General features: G+C 42.8%; 1 long non-coding RNA gene across 1 annotated transcript in view; it reads right to left on the bottom strand.

Annotated features, from left to right (window-relative positions):
- LOC309871842 overlaps window positions 1-15,551 on the bottom strand; it is a 40,245-nt gene that overhangs the window by 10,312 nt on the left and 14,382 nt on the right. The gene's annotated exons all lie outside the window — the stretch shown is intronic.

The following is a 15,551-nucleotide window of genomic DNA, read 5'->3' as shown; positions in this document are numbered from 1 at the left end:
GGGAATCACAGAATGTCTGAACTGAAAAGGGGACTTTCAGTTGATCTAATCTAACCTTTCCATTTCATGGCTGAAGAACTCTAGAGCCAGAGAGGGGAAGTGACTTTTCCAAGATCACCCAACTTGGCAGATTTGGGTCCAGAGCCAGGATGCTCTTATAATCTTAACATTCTCCAGCCTCCTCACTGGAGCATGTCAATGGATTGGAATACTCACCATGGTTAACATGCTAATTCTCTACACATTGACCTATAGGCCTTCCCAATCAAAACCACAGCAAGAGTCTTTGGAGGTCTGGACAAGAGGACTCTAAAATTTGTATGGGAAGGTAAGCCAAAGCCTTTTTGGAAAAAGAAGAACAAATTTGGAGACTCACACTACCTAGCATTAAGACATACTGTAAAGTGACAGTCCTCAAGACAGTGTGGTTTTGGTGAGAGGACGATCCAGAAATAGGCCCCCACTAGTATGGGCACTTGATTTCTGGAAAAGTTGGAAAAGGCAATTCAATAGAGAGAGGAGAGTTCTTTCAACAAATGGTGCCCAAACAAGTAGACAACCCACACAAGAACAATAAACACTGACCTATTCCTCATACCTCATACAAAGACGAACTAAAAATAGGTCATAGACTTAAACGGAAAAATGTATAACTATAAAACTCTTAGAAAGGGTACCTGGGTGGCTCAGTCGTTAAGCATGTGCCTTTGGCTGAGGTCAGGACCGCAGGGTCCTGGAATTGAGCCCTGCGTCAGGCTCACTACCCAGTGGGAAGCCCGTTTCTCCCTCTCCCTTCCCCCTTGCTTGCGTTCCCTCTCTGGCTGTCTCTCTCTCTGTCAAATAAATAAAATCTTAAAAATAAAGAAATAAAACTTTTAGAAGAAAACATAGAAATTCTTTGTGAGTTCTTAGGTACAATAACAAATGCATGATCTATAGAGGAAAAAATAATTAGATTTGATCAAAATTAAACACATTTACTCTTGTGAGAGACACTTTAAAGAGAATGAGTATAAACCTGACAGATTGGGAGAAAATATTTGTAAATCAGAGATCAGACAGCAGATTTATACCCAGAATATACCAAAAAAAACCCTCTTGAAATTCAGGAAGACTCAAATTTTTTGAGTGGGTGGGCAAAGATTTGAGAAGGTGCCTTACCAAATAAGACAGACAGGTGACAAATAAATACATGAAAAGATCTCCAGCATCATTAGTCATTGAGGAAATGCAGATTAAAACCAGAGTGAAATATTATCACATCCCTATAAGAATAACTAAAAATACTGACAATACCAAATGAAGAATGAAGCAACTGAAACTCTCATCATACATTACTAATGGGAATGCAAAATGGAGCAGCCACTGTGGAAAACAATTTGGCTATTTCTTCTGAAGCTAAACATATATTTACCATATGACCTGGCAATCCCACTTTTAGGTATTTATACTAGAGAAATGAAAACCTATGTTAATACAAAAACCTGTACTTGGATGTGTATAAGAGCATTATCTACAGTTGCCAAAATCTAGAAACAACTCAAATATCTCTCATTGGGTGAATGTATAAACAGACAGTGGTACAACCACAAAACAGGATATGATACTACTGGGTAATAAAGAACAGTAAACATCAATGCATACAACTTGGATGAATCTCGCACGCATGCTGCTTGGTGGGAGAAGCCAGTCTCAAGGGTTATTGCACGGGAGGAAAAATTATTTTCCCTTCACCCTCCTGAGTTCTTGGCTGAGACCCCCTATCATAAAAGATTAACAAGAAAAAAATGAACAGAAGTGTATTAATATATACCTCATATATGTATGAGAGATACCCAGAAAAACTGAGTAACTCTCTGAGGTGGTCCAAGCCACCACCTTAAATACCATCTTCAGCTAAAGACATAAGAAAGAAGTTTGGGGCATGGGTGGAGGGAAGCTGGCTATGGGAAATTACTAGGAAATGCAGGGCAAATAGGGTAAGATTTTGTTATGCAGATTGAAGACTGTGCCTTCTCCCCTGATAACTCTGGAGGTTTAGAGTCTCCCTTTTCTTCCTGGTACAAAGAAGGAGACATCTTTGCAATTGAAGGCTTCCTTTTTGAATGTAAATATCCCTTACAAAAGGGTAACTTCTACTCTGTTTTTAAAACTTCTGTGTCTACTGTTTCTTAAAATAATCAGCTCAAAATGATTTTCATGCCAAAGAAGCATATTTTGGGGAGGCATACATTTCATTATATACTGTATAATTTCATTATATGGTGTTCTGGAAAAGGCAAAACTGTGGGGACAGAGAATAGATCAGAGGTTTCCAGGGGCTTGGGGTGGGGGAAGAGTCTGAGTAAAAGGGTAGATGAGGGAGTTCTTTATAGTGTTAGAATTGTTCTTTATCTTGTCTGTGGTGACACTTACATGAACTTGTATATGTTAAAACCCAGGCAACTGTATGTAAATTTAAGATACAAAGACACTTCTACTGTAAATTAAAAAATACAAAAAGCAAAAGTGACAAGGCACTTTTGTATCATTAACTCATCTGAGTCTTTTAACAACCCAGTAGTGGATCCATGAGCACGTCTGAAGAAGGAATAGATTCTTTAAGAAATATTTAGGGGCCATTGCTATGGGAACTGTTCTAGGTACAGGCTCAAGGCAAAGTCTTGACCTCAGAGAGTCAGGTCAAATACCACCATTCCAGCAGACAATTCTGAAGAGTGCCTTGCCTGTGATGGAGTAAACTGCCATCTCAATTCTGGTTTCCCTGAGGAAAATCACCCCTCCTAGGGCAAGTGCTATGGTCTTTGTAAGGCAACCCCAGGGCCCTGGGAGGCTGCATCAGGAAGGAGGAACTTTGGCAAAAGCAGCATTCCCAGGCATCTGGGACACAGATGGCCCAGGCCACCCACTGCAGGGGCTGCATTTGGCCCAACTTTTCCAACATAGAAAAGAGACCCCCCCACCTTGGCATGGCCCACCTTCTCAGGTTCACACCAGTTCTGCTGTGAATTCCTCCTTTTCTCTCATGATTAAAATCAATCCAATATGGGTAGGGAAGGTTGAGGGGGAGGAATGTAAGAGCAAGAGAGTAGGTAAACGAGCTAGAGCAGTGGGTGGGGAAGCAACAGTAAGTCATGCCCAGTGACACTCTAGTCCACTGTTCACATTCCATTCTTTGAGTCCTCAACAGTCTGTATATATATATATATATATATATATATATATATATATATATATATAATTTATTTATTTGACAGAGAGAGAGAGATCACAAGTAGGCAGAGAGGAAGGCAGAGAGAGAGAGAGAGAGAGAGAGGGAAGCAAGCTTCCTGCTGAGCAGAGAGCCCGATCTGGGGCTCCATCCCAGGACCCTGAGATCATGACCTGAACTGAAGGCAGAGTCTTAACCCACTGAGCCACCAAGGCTCCCCAGAGTCCTCAACAATCTTATAAAGCAGATACTTCTCCCCTATACAGAGGTGACATAAATGAGCCCTGGGGAGATTAAATGACTTGCCTGAGTCCCACAACTAGGAAACAACTGGACCAGGCTTCTAACTCCTCTTTGGGATTCCACTAACCTTGACAGAATAAATAGGATAGACTAATGATTCTCAAACTTGACTGAGTGTCAGAGAATCATGTGGTGGGGGCTTGTCCAACCAGTTTGCTGCTTCCCACCCCTGGAATTTCTGAGTCTGTAGCTCTGGGGTGGGTTCTGAGAATTTGCATTTCCAACAAGTTCCCAGATGTTGCTGGGGCGGTTGGCCCGGAGATCTTTGAGAATCATTGATATAAACACTGAGCTTGTGTGCTCTCGAGCTACACACTTTCGAGTGGGGGGAAATTCTGGTTTCACCACTTTTCTAGCTCTGGACTCTGAACAGTTAACACATCACAGTTCTTCACCTAGAAAGTGAGGAGAATTGTACCTTAGGATTGTTGTAGGGTGCTACAAAGATGAATGAGTTAGTAAATAAAAAAAGTTTTTATAAAACTGCCCGATCAAATGTAATCACTCAAAAATGTCAGCTCTCAGTACATGCTGGACTCTTTTAAAATACAACCTCTCATTTAGTTTCAAAAGATCTTTAGAAGTTAATAGCATCATTTCCAACATTTTCATTTTACAGTTGGTCAGGAAGATGAGGGACACCATGCAACTCATCACGACCCAAGCAAGGATCTGAATCCAGGTTTTCTGGCTCATCATTAGGGCTCATAACAAATTAGGTCTCACTGCTTCCTGGAGTCTGGTCCCCTTTCTTTAAACTCCAAGTCCTGGACTGTGGATGATTGGACCCTTAAGGCTGAGTGCACACCTAATTAGCTGAGAGTGGGTGAGACTGAGTAAGCGAGAAAGGAAGAAGGAACAGGAGGCTTCAAGAGGATGTTTGTCTGAGAACCTGGCATGGAGTCACTAGGGATGCCTGGAGTGGGCATTTTTTTGTCTTCAGAGGGCAGATAACACAGGGTGACTCAATATCTTGCCCACACATTCCCTCTTTTCTCTTGGCTGCTGTAACTGATTGAAGTCATCAGCGAATGATGTGACAGGTGCAAACGGATCACCCACTGATGGTTTACACAGCACCAGAGGACACCCCTACTCTCAGCCTAATATGGACAGAAAATCCAGCTACTGGACTAAAGCATCAGCACACACTGCAACCCTTCCCAGGATGAATCAGAGCATCCCACTCACCCACACTGAACACAATGTTCCATGAGAAGTAAGGATCAACCATAGCAAGCCCTTCTGTGGTGGGCAGGGAGGTCTTGGTATCTCCCAGTCCTATTTGCAGTGGTTTCCCTGCATTAAATGTTTATGAACATCAGTGGTGGCATGGTCTAGGGTCAGCCCAATCACTCTTTCGCTGCAAAGGAACTCTGACCCGTGCCTGGCACTCAAAGGGTTTATAAATGGATGACTCCCCCCTTTTTTTTTTTTTTTTTGGTAGTTTATTTATTTATTTAAAAAATTTTGTTTTAATTTTTTAAATTTTTTTAAATTTTTTATTTTTTATAAACATATATTTTTATCTCCAGGGACTCCCATTTGAAATTGGGAAGCCTGATTTCTTCCCTGAATTCCAGACTCTTCCATCTGCTGATTTAGGAGAGATATCTACCTGGGAGCCTCCCATATTCACCATGTCCAAACCTCCTCTCAATATCCTCTTCCCCCATAAGTTTGCTCTTTCTCTTGTCTTCACTATCTCGATTGGTGATAATGGCCAAGGAGCACCTAAGCCAGAGGCTCAGAAAGGACCTGAGGTGCACATCCTGATGCAAAATCCACTCTGAAAGCTGCCAGTGGCCCTAAAGTGGGGGACACTCTGTGAAGGGCACTCAGGACATCTTTGGCAGTTGCCTTGCCATGCTTGCCCTAGGAATGTCCATCCCTTCTGGCTGGTTCCCAGTTGCCTGGGCCCTGACTTGCTTCTTCTGGAGAGGAACTCTGTATGATGTGTAGGTTAACCCTTATCTTAAATGCCAAGCTAGAGGAATCACCTCACACACATTTGGGGGTGATCTGAGATGCAGATCAGTTACAGTAGGTTATACTGCAAGTCTTGTTTCTTGACCATGGTGCCTGCAATTCATTCTCAACTTGCTCCTTGTCAACTTCTTCTACTCACTTAGTTTCCAACAGCAGAGTCTCCATCACTGGCCCTGGATTTGGGGGAGAGAACAAAAAGTGGGGAGGCAGCGGAGACAGGGGATAGCTGGAATCCTAAACAGCAGCCTTCAGTCAGCTGTCCATTTGATCTTGAAGTCCCCTACTAGAGGGCTCCCTCCCCTCTCCTCTCTCCTACCCTAGAGATTTCCAGAGCTGGGGGAGGGGGATGGAAAGAAAGACAAAGCACACCAGGAACTGAGGAGTTAAACCATCCTCTATTTTTCACATTCCCACAGCTGAAGACTTGGGTCAGCCTTGAGGCTCAGATTCTGAAACAGTTAACTGTAGAGGGAACAACGGAGTGATTTGGAATGTTTCCACTTATTACAGGGAAAAGGAACACATTGTTCAGATTTCTTAGCCTTTTTTTTTTTTTAATTTAAGATGTGGGCTATTAAAATATTTCCTCCAAAAATAAAAAGCCTTTTGAAAGTTGCATGAAGGTAGCCACATTTCAGTTTCATTTATTACAACTAGATTCAGACATATACTTGGTGTACTGCTGGGTTTAATGTAAAGCCAGGGATCAACATTCTGAACTCATCCCCAGAAAAATACACTTTGATTATACATATAAACTTTGCATGCCTGGTGGGGGTGGGGAAACTTGTCACAAACTGTAGATTGTCCACAGTCATCTAGGTAGATTCCACTAGGCTCATGAACTTTAAAGAACCAAGCTCATGGCCACGGAGAAGTTAAGAGACCTCAATCAAATCCCAGCCCAGGGTCTCAGCCTAGACCACAAGATGAAGAAGGCCTCTTCTGGCCTTCATAATCTGATTCTATACTAGAGCTAGTGTGCGTGTGTGCATGTGTGTGCATACACGCAGATGACCAAATGTAATAAATAATAAAATTACTAGTCTGTGTCTCTTGTTTTCTGACTCAACCCTTGTTGGAGGAGTTCCTACTGACACCCCACCCTGCCTCTGTATGGGTTTAACCACTCTGTGACACCGTCCTCTCTGGGAAGGGGTGTTCCTCCCACCAAGAACCCAACTTCCCCTTAGCAGACTTTTATGAATATTGTAGAAACAATTTTTTGTTTCAGTGGAAAACTATGCATGTCTAGAACACACCCTCCCTGGTTATCAGATTCTCCTGTTGTACTGTCTTTAAGCTAATCATAACTGATAGATATGTAAATTATGTACTGATAGAGATTTAATTGACTTCCTCAACCCAGTTTTATCTCCATTTATCTCCAATTCATCTCAACATTATTTACTCAATATCCACTTGGATGTTTCTGACTATTCCTTTGAATATCTGCCTGGTTCCCTCATTTCATGAGGAAAATAAATACCTGAACATGCACATTTTTAAATCTGTGTGCCAGTCAGGATTTTACCTTTTTGTGAAAATTATCTTTTAATAATATGTTGTTTCTTCCTTACCTTTTAGGAGACTGTTTCTATTTTTAGCCCATTATTTGAATTCAGTTTCACTTCACGGCTCTCCTATCCTCACCAATTACCCGCTCATCTCCTCCTTACCCCACCCCGTGCATTCCACCTTCTAGAGTCTTCTATTCTTTTACCCTGGACTTGTACAGAATCAGGCTTGAACATATCCAGGCACTGCTGGAAACCAAATGTTTTGGGGGTTTGTTATGTGGGAAATTTCAACTTCAGTGCTTTAGAAACACAGCCTGGGCATGTTTTGGTATTTGGGATCATTTAAGAGCTGCCTGTTTAATGCCAGGAGACAGACACCATAGTTAGCCTTTTCTTAGCTTTGGAAGACAGAGCTGGGGCCTGCGTCTTTTCAGACAATTTGTATGACATTAACTATGCAAATAATTTAACCCTTCATTCCAGATTTTTTTTTTCCCTTTGCAATAGAAGGGGTATAATACTGAGGGCGAGTTCTGTTACCTTTGGTTAATGTTTTTGTTTTCTTAATGGCTTCAGTTAACAGTTGGGGGGTTTTTGTTTGTTTGTTTGTTTGTTTGTTTGTTTTTAATGGCTTTAAGAACTACAACAGACGCTGAATGCGACTTTGCCTATACTTTTAGCTGGCTTATTTGGGTGTGCACATATGTGTGAAACACAGGAGAGGGAGGAAATGAGAGAATGCCCCAACAATTTGCGAAGTGTATGAACTGCGATACTTACGTTTATAATTTCCGTTTTCTTCAGCTGTCAGGTTGGGGCCCCAAACAATGATTATCCTGGGGGAAACAAGAGCCTTTGCAGGCAGCCCAAGTTCATGGCTTTTCTGGGCCCTTAACAGGGTGGGGGGTACTTTGTTCCTTGGACAAGCTAATTAGAGACACTTCATTTACTCTTGGTCAAATTTACAGCCAGGGAGGAAGGAGAGAGAGGAAGTAAATGGGTCTCACTTCTTAACTTTTTTTTTTTTAACCTTAACTCTTCCTTTACCCTGGTGTAGCAAAGTACATTTTAATCCCCAAAGTCATGGTTCCCAGCGCATACTTGATTAATGCTCTCAGATGTCTTGCCAGAAAACATGTTGCTGCATCAAAGAAAGGGGGAAATTTATACATGTGGTACGTAGCTTATGGAGGAACATTTTCTGAAAATAGGCATAGAGGATGGATCACAGATTGGGACTAAACATAGACTCTGTGGGCCTTGAGGAAATTTCTCTGAATAGTTCAGTGAGAACAGGGGAGCCCATTTCAACATTTTATGAATGAAATTCTTCATTAACATTTTTTCATTAGAGAGTGGCAGACTTAATCCTAGGCTAATATAATTGTCGCACCAGAGATATTAATGTAATTTTAATATCACATTATAAAAAGTCAGTACTATAAAAGCCTCTAACTTGCCAAGCTCCTCTGGTACCAGATGGTACACTTACACAGAAAAATCTTCTCTTTAAACAGGAGAAAGTCTGTGAGGTTATAGGCAGAGAAGTCATGGATGCTTAGGATCTTAATTTGGATACTGGTACTCTTTGGAGCCTCCAGAGGAAAAGGCCCATCAGATACCCAGAGCAGGGGTCTAGGTTGTTTGGGTCCTAACTCTGCCTCCTTCTTGGAATTGGATTTCTGCTTGTAGACAAAGAAATTCAACACAGAGTGATTGGAAATTCTTGGCCTCTGGAAACCCCACTAATGGCTTCACATGGATCTCATTTCCTCTGAATCCACCAGAAGCCCAAATGAGAAACCTTGGATCATTTCAGACTCAGTCTTCTCCCTCTTGCTTGGCCCACACAAAGCACCACTGACTCCAACCCTATTTCCAACCCCTGCACTGGCTATTGCCTGAACAGTCTTCTCCATTCCCTTGTCTGGATAAGCAGTAGGCGCTGCTTGGGTTCTCTCTGCTGTCCCATCCTTTCCCTTCTATCTTCTTCATTCTGCCAGAGTGGTTTCATTAATTGCAAATCCTATTTTGACCCTCTCTTACTTACAAACCACTACCTGCCCCAGTAATGGGAAAATTGGGTCCTTAACTACAGGTTATGTGGGTCCTATCTAAGAAACTTGAAAGCAAGTCTCAAAAGATCAAATTGCGGGGCGCCTGGGTGGCTCAGTGGGTTAATGCCTCTGCCTTCAGCTCGGGTCATGATCCCAGGGTGCTGGGATTGAGCCCCGCGTCGGGCTCTCTGCTCAGCATAGAGCCTGCTTCCCTTCCTCTCTCTCTGCCTGCCTCTCTGCCGACTTGTGATCTCTGTCTGTCAAATAAATAAATAAAATATTTTTTTTAAAAAAAAAGATCAAATTGCTTCCAGGGAACTTAACTGAGTTTCAGAATAAAACTCAAAAATATTTAAATTTAAAAATATCCCACATTTAACAATGTAAAATTCATATTACCTGTCATTCAATTAAAAATTATCAAGCACAGGGGTACATGGGTGGTTCATTTGGTTAAGCATCTACCTTCTGGCTCAGGTCATGATCTCAGGGTCCTGAAATCAAGCCCTCCATCAGGCTTCCTGCTCAATGGGGACCCTGCATCTCCCTCTCCTCCACCTGCCATTCCCACTATTTGTGCTCTGTCTCTCTTTAATAAAAAATTTTAAAAAATATTTTTAAAAAATTATCAGGCATCAAAGAACGAGGAAATAAAATCCATAATGGGAAAAAAAATCAATTGATAGAGATAGATATAGAAATGACACCAATGATAGAAAGAGCAGACAAGAACATTTTTTTAAAAAGTCATTATAAATACATTCCACATGTTCAAGAAGATAGAGGAAAGCATGGACATGTTAGGAAAAATATAAAAGATTTTTTTTTTTTTCAAAAGAACCAAATCAAATTTCTAGGGATAAGAAAACTAAATGTCTAAGATGAAAAACATATCAGATGGGACTAACCATAGATTAAACACTGACTTAAGGATAAAAACAGAGCATGTAGGACAATGAGCTGTAGGACAACTTCAAGCACATAATAGAGGAATAATTGCAGCCCCAAAGGAGAGTAGAGAGATAAAGAAAAGGAAGAGCTGAAAATTTTCCCTATTTTGATAAAAGGAACCAAGAAACTCAACTGACTCCCAAACACAAGAAACATGAAGAAAATGACACCAATACATATAGTCAAATTGCTTAAGAAGTAATAAAGAAAGGGGCGCCTGGGTGGCTCAGTCAGTTAAGTGTCTGCCTTCCACTTGCGTCATGGTCCCTGGGCCCTGGGATCAAGCCCCACGTCAGGCTCCCTGTTCAATAGAAAACCTGCTTCTCCCTCTCCTCCCCACTCATGCTCTCTCAGGCTATCTCTGTCTCTCTCAAATAAATAAATAAAATATATATATTTTTAAAGTGATAAAGAGAAAAATCTTGAAGGCAGCCAGAGAACAGCCAGGAAGAACAAAGAGAAGAATGACAGCAGACCCATGGTTGGAGGCAATGCCATCCAGAGGACAGTTGAGCAACTTCTTTTAAGTTGTATGAAAATGTATAGAGTGGTATACAAAGCAAAAAAAAAAATCTTGCAAAACTGAAATGAAATGAAGATTTGTTTCAGACATCTACCAGCCAAAAGAACTGATCACAAGTCCTATGAGAAAGTTAAAGGAGGAACTTTGTGCTGAAGGAAAATGAAATCAAATAGGAATCTGATTCCACACAAAGGAATGAAGAGATGGTAAGTGCTAAATATGTGGGAAAATATTTAAAAAAAAAACTTTGAATTTAAGATATTTAAGATTTTGAATTTAAGATATTTAAGATATCTTTAAAAGATAATTGATTGTTTAGAGTAAAAATCATAACAATATATTATGGGATTTATATTATATGTACAAACAAAATATTTGACAAGAGTAACACAAAAGTTTGGGGAGAGGAATGAAGAGGGAGTATACTATAAAGTTCTATGTTATATGTGAGTTGGCATAATATTACTTGAAGGTAAACTGTGACAAATTAAAGATGAATGTATATTATAAGCAGTAAGGAAACAATCCAAACCAAACCAAACCAAAAAGGTATCAGTAATAAGCCAATATGAGAAAGAAAATAGAATTATAAAAAATATACTCTAATGTAAAAATGAAAACAAAGAAGGTAGGGAAAAAACAGATGGGACAAATGGGAAATAGAGGGAAAGACCATATAAATTTAGAGTTAATTATAGCAATAATGACATTAAATGTAAATTATATATATAGTTCCATTTAAAAGGCAGAAATTTTCAGACTAGATTTTTTAAAAGGTAAATTCTAATCACATTTTGTCTATCAGAAACCAAACTGAAATATGAAGACACATATAGGTTAAAAAAAAAAAAAAGGGGGATGGAGGGGGCCCCTGGGTGGCTCAGTTGGTTAAGTGTCTGCCTTCAGCTCAGGTCATGATCTCGGGGCCCTGGGACTGAGCCCTGCATTGGGCATTGGGCTTTCTGCTTGGCAGGGAACCTACTTCCCCTTCCCCCCCACCACCCGCCTGCCCCTCTGCCTACTTGTGATCTCTGTCAAATAAATAAAATATTTTCTTTTTAAAAAGATGGAAGAAGACATGTCATGATCACATCAATCAGAAAATCTCTCCTCTAACCATGGAGATTAGAAGCCTGAGGGTTGGGAAGGGATGTACAGAAAAAAAGGCATCAGTAGTGTTCCTCCCACACCTTCCCTTGCTGGGAAAACTGAATATCCTCTTCTATGAACTGCTATCAAGTGGGCATCAGTAGCCTCAGTGGTCATTGTGCACAGACAATGGGGAAAGGGGAGGAGAGAAGGAATCTGGGTGAGAGACTGGTTTTGTCTTCGTGTCCAGGCAGGAACAGCTGCTAGAAAAGTGCCCATAGGAAGAGCTGTGGGTGGAGTGACCAGAAAATGTGCCAAGTCATCATGGCTCCCAAGCCAGGGGCAGACGTGAGAGCTGAGTACAGGGTAGGGCCCCCTTAAGTGACAAGGATGCTGGTGTTATTATTATTATTATTATTACTATTATTATTTATTGAGCCTTTTTTATGCTGCTGGGTGAAGGATGCTAGCCAAGTTGGGAGTGCTGGGGCATCCTCAGGTCCTGGTGTGAATTCAGCCCCAGTGGAGTGCAATTCTGCCTACTTCATTCAAACTGAGTTAACCCTTCCTCCAACGTGATTTGGCTATCCACGCAAAATCAAAATCTACTCCCTGGAACTTCCTGCCATAGCTGCTGGCAATTACCTTTGCGTCAGTGGAAACCACCATGATTGTGAGGGAACATCCATGGTGCTTGCGAATGAGTACCTGAGTAGAGTCAGACAGATAGGGAAGCAGGACAGCTAAATACCTAAGGGATGAGGTCAAGGTCAATGGTATAGGGCTGAACCAAGGAAGCTCTACCAGGCTCAAACTATTAGGTAGTCGCATGGGACAGTCCTTTCTATGGGGAGGAACAAAGAGCTAAGACTGTTCCGTTCTGGGGGCAAAGAGCTCTGGTCTCAGAGCAGAACTTCTGAAGCATTTAGCCATTTTAGGCAATGTTTTCCCAGAATTGAATTTCAGAGTCGCACATCAGAGACACCAGTCTCTAACGCCCTGCCCTTGACAAAGCATGGAACTCTCCATGGAGGTGACTGATAATGGCGCTCAAGGGGCTCAGAGACACTCTCTCAAGGGATAAGTGAGGCTCCACAGCAGGGGCTCATCTCTTTCCCTCGCCCACTGTTTCTTCCAAAGAAAGGGTGGTCACCCACAGGCCACCAGACAAGTAAGCACACAAGTAAGAGTTGCCTGAGTTCAGCCCAGCACCTCCCAGACCTGTGTGCCTGCTGCCACCCAGAGTATATCTGAGCCTGCATTTTTTCACCATCCCCCCCATCCCCCACCAGGCTGCAAAAGTTATCTTCCTGCAAATTACAGCTCCCTCTTATCACAGAAAAAAATCCACATCCTCCAGCCTGGAACTCTCCACAACCTCTATTCCGTCCTTAGCATAAATGATGTGCATTCATGTCTGTTTTCCCAGAAGCTTGCCTTAGCCTGGGTACCCCAGAAAGCAGAGCTCAAGGCACAAGAAGATACGCTACTGCCTTATTATGGTATGCAGTTCTTGAGAAACAAGAACAAATGAAAAGGGGGCGAGGCAGGAAGCCAGGGGAGCCAACATGCCGTGTGCTACTGAGCTGGCTCTCACTTACGTGAAATCAACTGATTGTTTGGTATCATGGGGCCATCTTCCAAGAAGCTGTATGAAACTCTGAGTCTCAGCACGGCCCAGCCAAAGGGAAGGATGCAGAAAGAATGTGTGTACTGTCTCCATTGGCCAAAGATCTGCCCAACCTCCTGCTTTGGGGTTGTGTGTATGAGACCTGAAAGTGGCACCTCCTACCTCAGAGGCAACATGGAAGCCCAGAGGTAGGAAGAAGATGTGTACAGTGTGCAGATGAGCTGAGGGGCTGGCATGACGGTGCCCCTGGGTGTTGGCTGGAGCTGAGGCACAGAAGCAGCTGAAGTGCAAGCAGCAGCCAGGGACCCAGAAACGGTGAGGCCGAGGGTGAAGGTGCTTTAGAAGGGTGTCTCATGGACACATGAGTCTTGTATCTGCCACTTGCAGAGGGTTCTTGAAGAACATCTGAAGAGGAGAGGTGCTTCAATAGAACAACTCTAACAATCTGTGTCAGGCGTTTACTTGGCCTGGTGATTTGGAAGTGCTCAGTAAACAAGAGCCACTATTATTACTATCATCGTCCATGATATCAGCCCTGCTCCACCTCTCTGACCCGGAGAAGGTGTTTCTTGCCCACCCCACTGGCAGTGTTGCTAACACACGGCAGGGGGGTCTTTCCCAAAGGCCATTCCCAGACATCGCACAGCTCATTCTGGCAGCTGGCGGAGCTGAGCTGCGCAAGAGAAGAGCAAGTGGGTCTGAGGGCAGACAGGATGGGGCTGTGCTGGGAGGGGTCCCTCAGCTGCATCTCCCCAGATGACTTCTGCCCAGCCCCGCTTCTGCTTCTCTCCACTTGGTCAGCAGACATGAACCAACACAGCAGGCCTCCTACCCAGCTGCCCAGGGCCGGGACCCAGGGATGTACTGGAGCAGTTCTGCAGGGGCAAGGGCTCTTTCCTAGGCTGAGCACCTTGGGAAGGAGGGAGCAGCTGTTGGAAAATACCAGGAACTCCCATTTGAAGGTGGTGAGAGGCTGGGCCGTGAAGCATTTCTTCCTCATTCCCTCATCCTGATGCAGACCTTATCCTCGCTCCATCATCATGGTCATGGTCTCTCCTTATCACTCTTAGTCTGGAACTAAGGCCTATTGGCTTTGAGCAATTAATTCAGTGGTTCCATGTGACACCAAAAGCAGAGTCAGGCTCCCCCAGGAAAACAGCTCAGTGGTAATGGGGAGAGGGGCCCGAGCTGGGACTCTATCTCCCCTCCCCACCCTCTAGAAGCAGAATCCCAAGTCCCTCCCCATTATAGGAACTCACCCAGTAGCTTGCATCAAAGAAGTCCTCTGGACCCGGCTGGAGAGACCCAAGAGGAACATCAGGAAAGCTCTGCCAGAGGCATGCAGCACCAGAGCTCGACACGTGACCCAAGAGTTTAGCATATATGGTAGGGGGCAAGTCATACCTATGTTCCTCAGTTTAAAGTTACGATTAAGTGATGTGATCTCATTAGCTTATTTTTTCATTCATCCAGCAAATGAGTTATTAGCATGAGAATGAGGAACATGATCATGAAGTCCAGCCACAGCTGGAAGAAGGTTCACAAGCAAGTTAATGAAATTATGACAGAGGGAAAGAAAAGGCTATTAGCTTACACAGAAGGAGAAACTAACTTTGCCTTAAGGAACCAGGAAGGAATTGCCAAGAAGGATTTTTAAAACCAGGTCAGGAAGGAAGAATAGGAGTCTTCCAGGAGGAAAAGTGAGGAGGCGTTGGACAGGACTGGTGCATTCCAGAGAGTCAGAAAACTGTACTAAACTATGGGGATATGAAGAAACATGTATTTATTATCATTCTGTGAATTTTTACCTAAACTTTACTAGGTTCCAGGTAACTGGGTTCCGTGTCAGGAGAGCAGAAAATAATAAGGCAGAAATGACCCTTCCCTCTTTCTAGTGGAAAAGCAGGAATTAAACAAACAAAATTCACACAGATAAGTATACAGTTGTGCCAAGTTTGTGAAGGGGAAGAGAAGCTATGGGAACATGAATGGGGTGAGAGGGGCCCTCTTGATCTGGGAACCAGGAAATGCTTCCCTGTGGAAGACAAGTTGAGCTGATCAGTCAGACAAAACATTCCAGGAAAACGGAACAGTATGCATGACAGTTCTGGAGTAGAAAAAGCATAGGTTCAAGAACATCTGAAGGTAGTACTGAATGGAAGACTGGACAGTAGAGCACCCTGGCTTATGGGATGAAGGCAAAGTGAGATGACACAGGGCCAGAAGGCTTCATCCTTTATCTTAAGAGCAAGAGGGGTGACATAATGAGATATGTCTG

Source organism: Mustela nivalis, assembly GCF_964662115.1.
Source record: "Mustela nivalis genome assembly, chromosome: 8".
Lineage (NCBI taxonomy): Eukaryota > Metazoa > Chordata > Mammalia > Carnivora > Mustelidae > Mustela > Mustela nivalis.
This window is presented reverse-complemented; position numbering and strand designations above follow the sequence as displayed.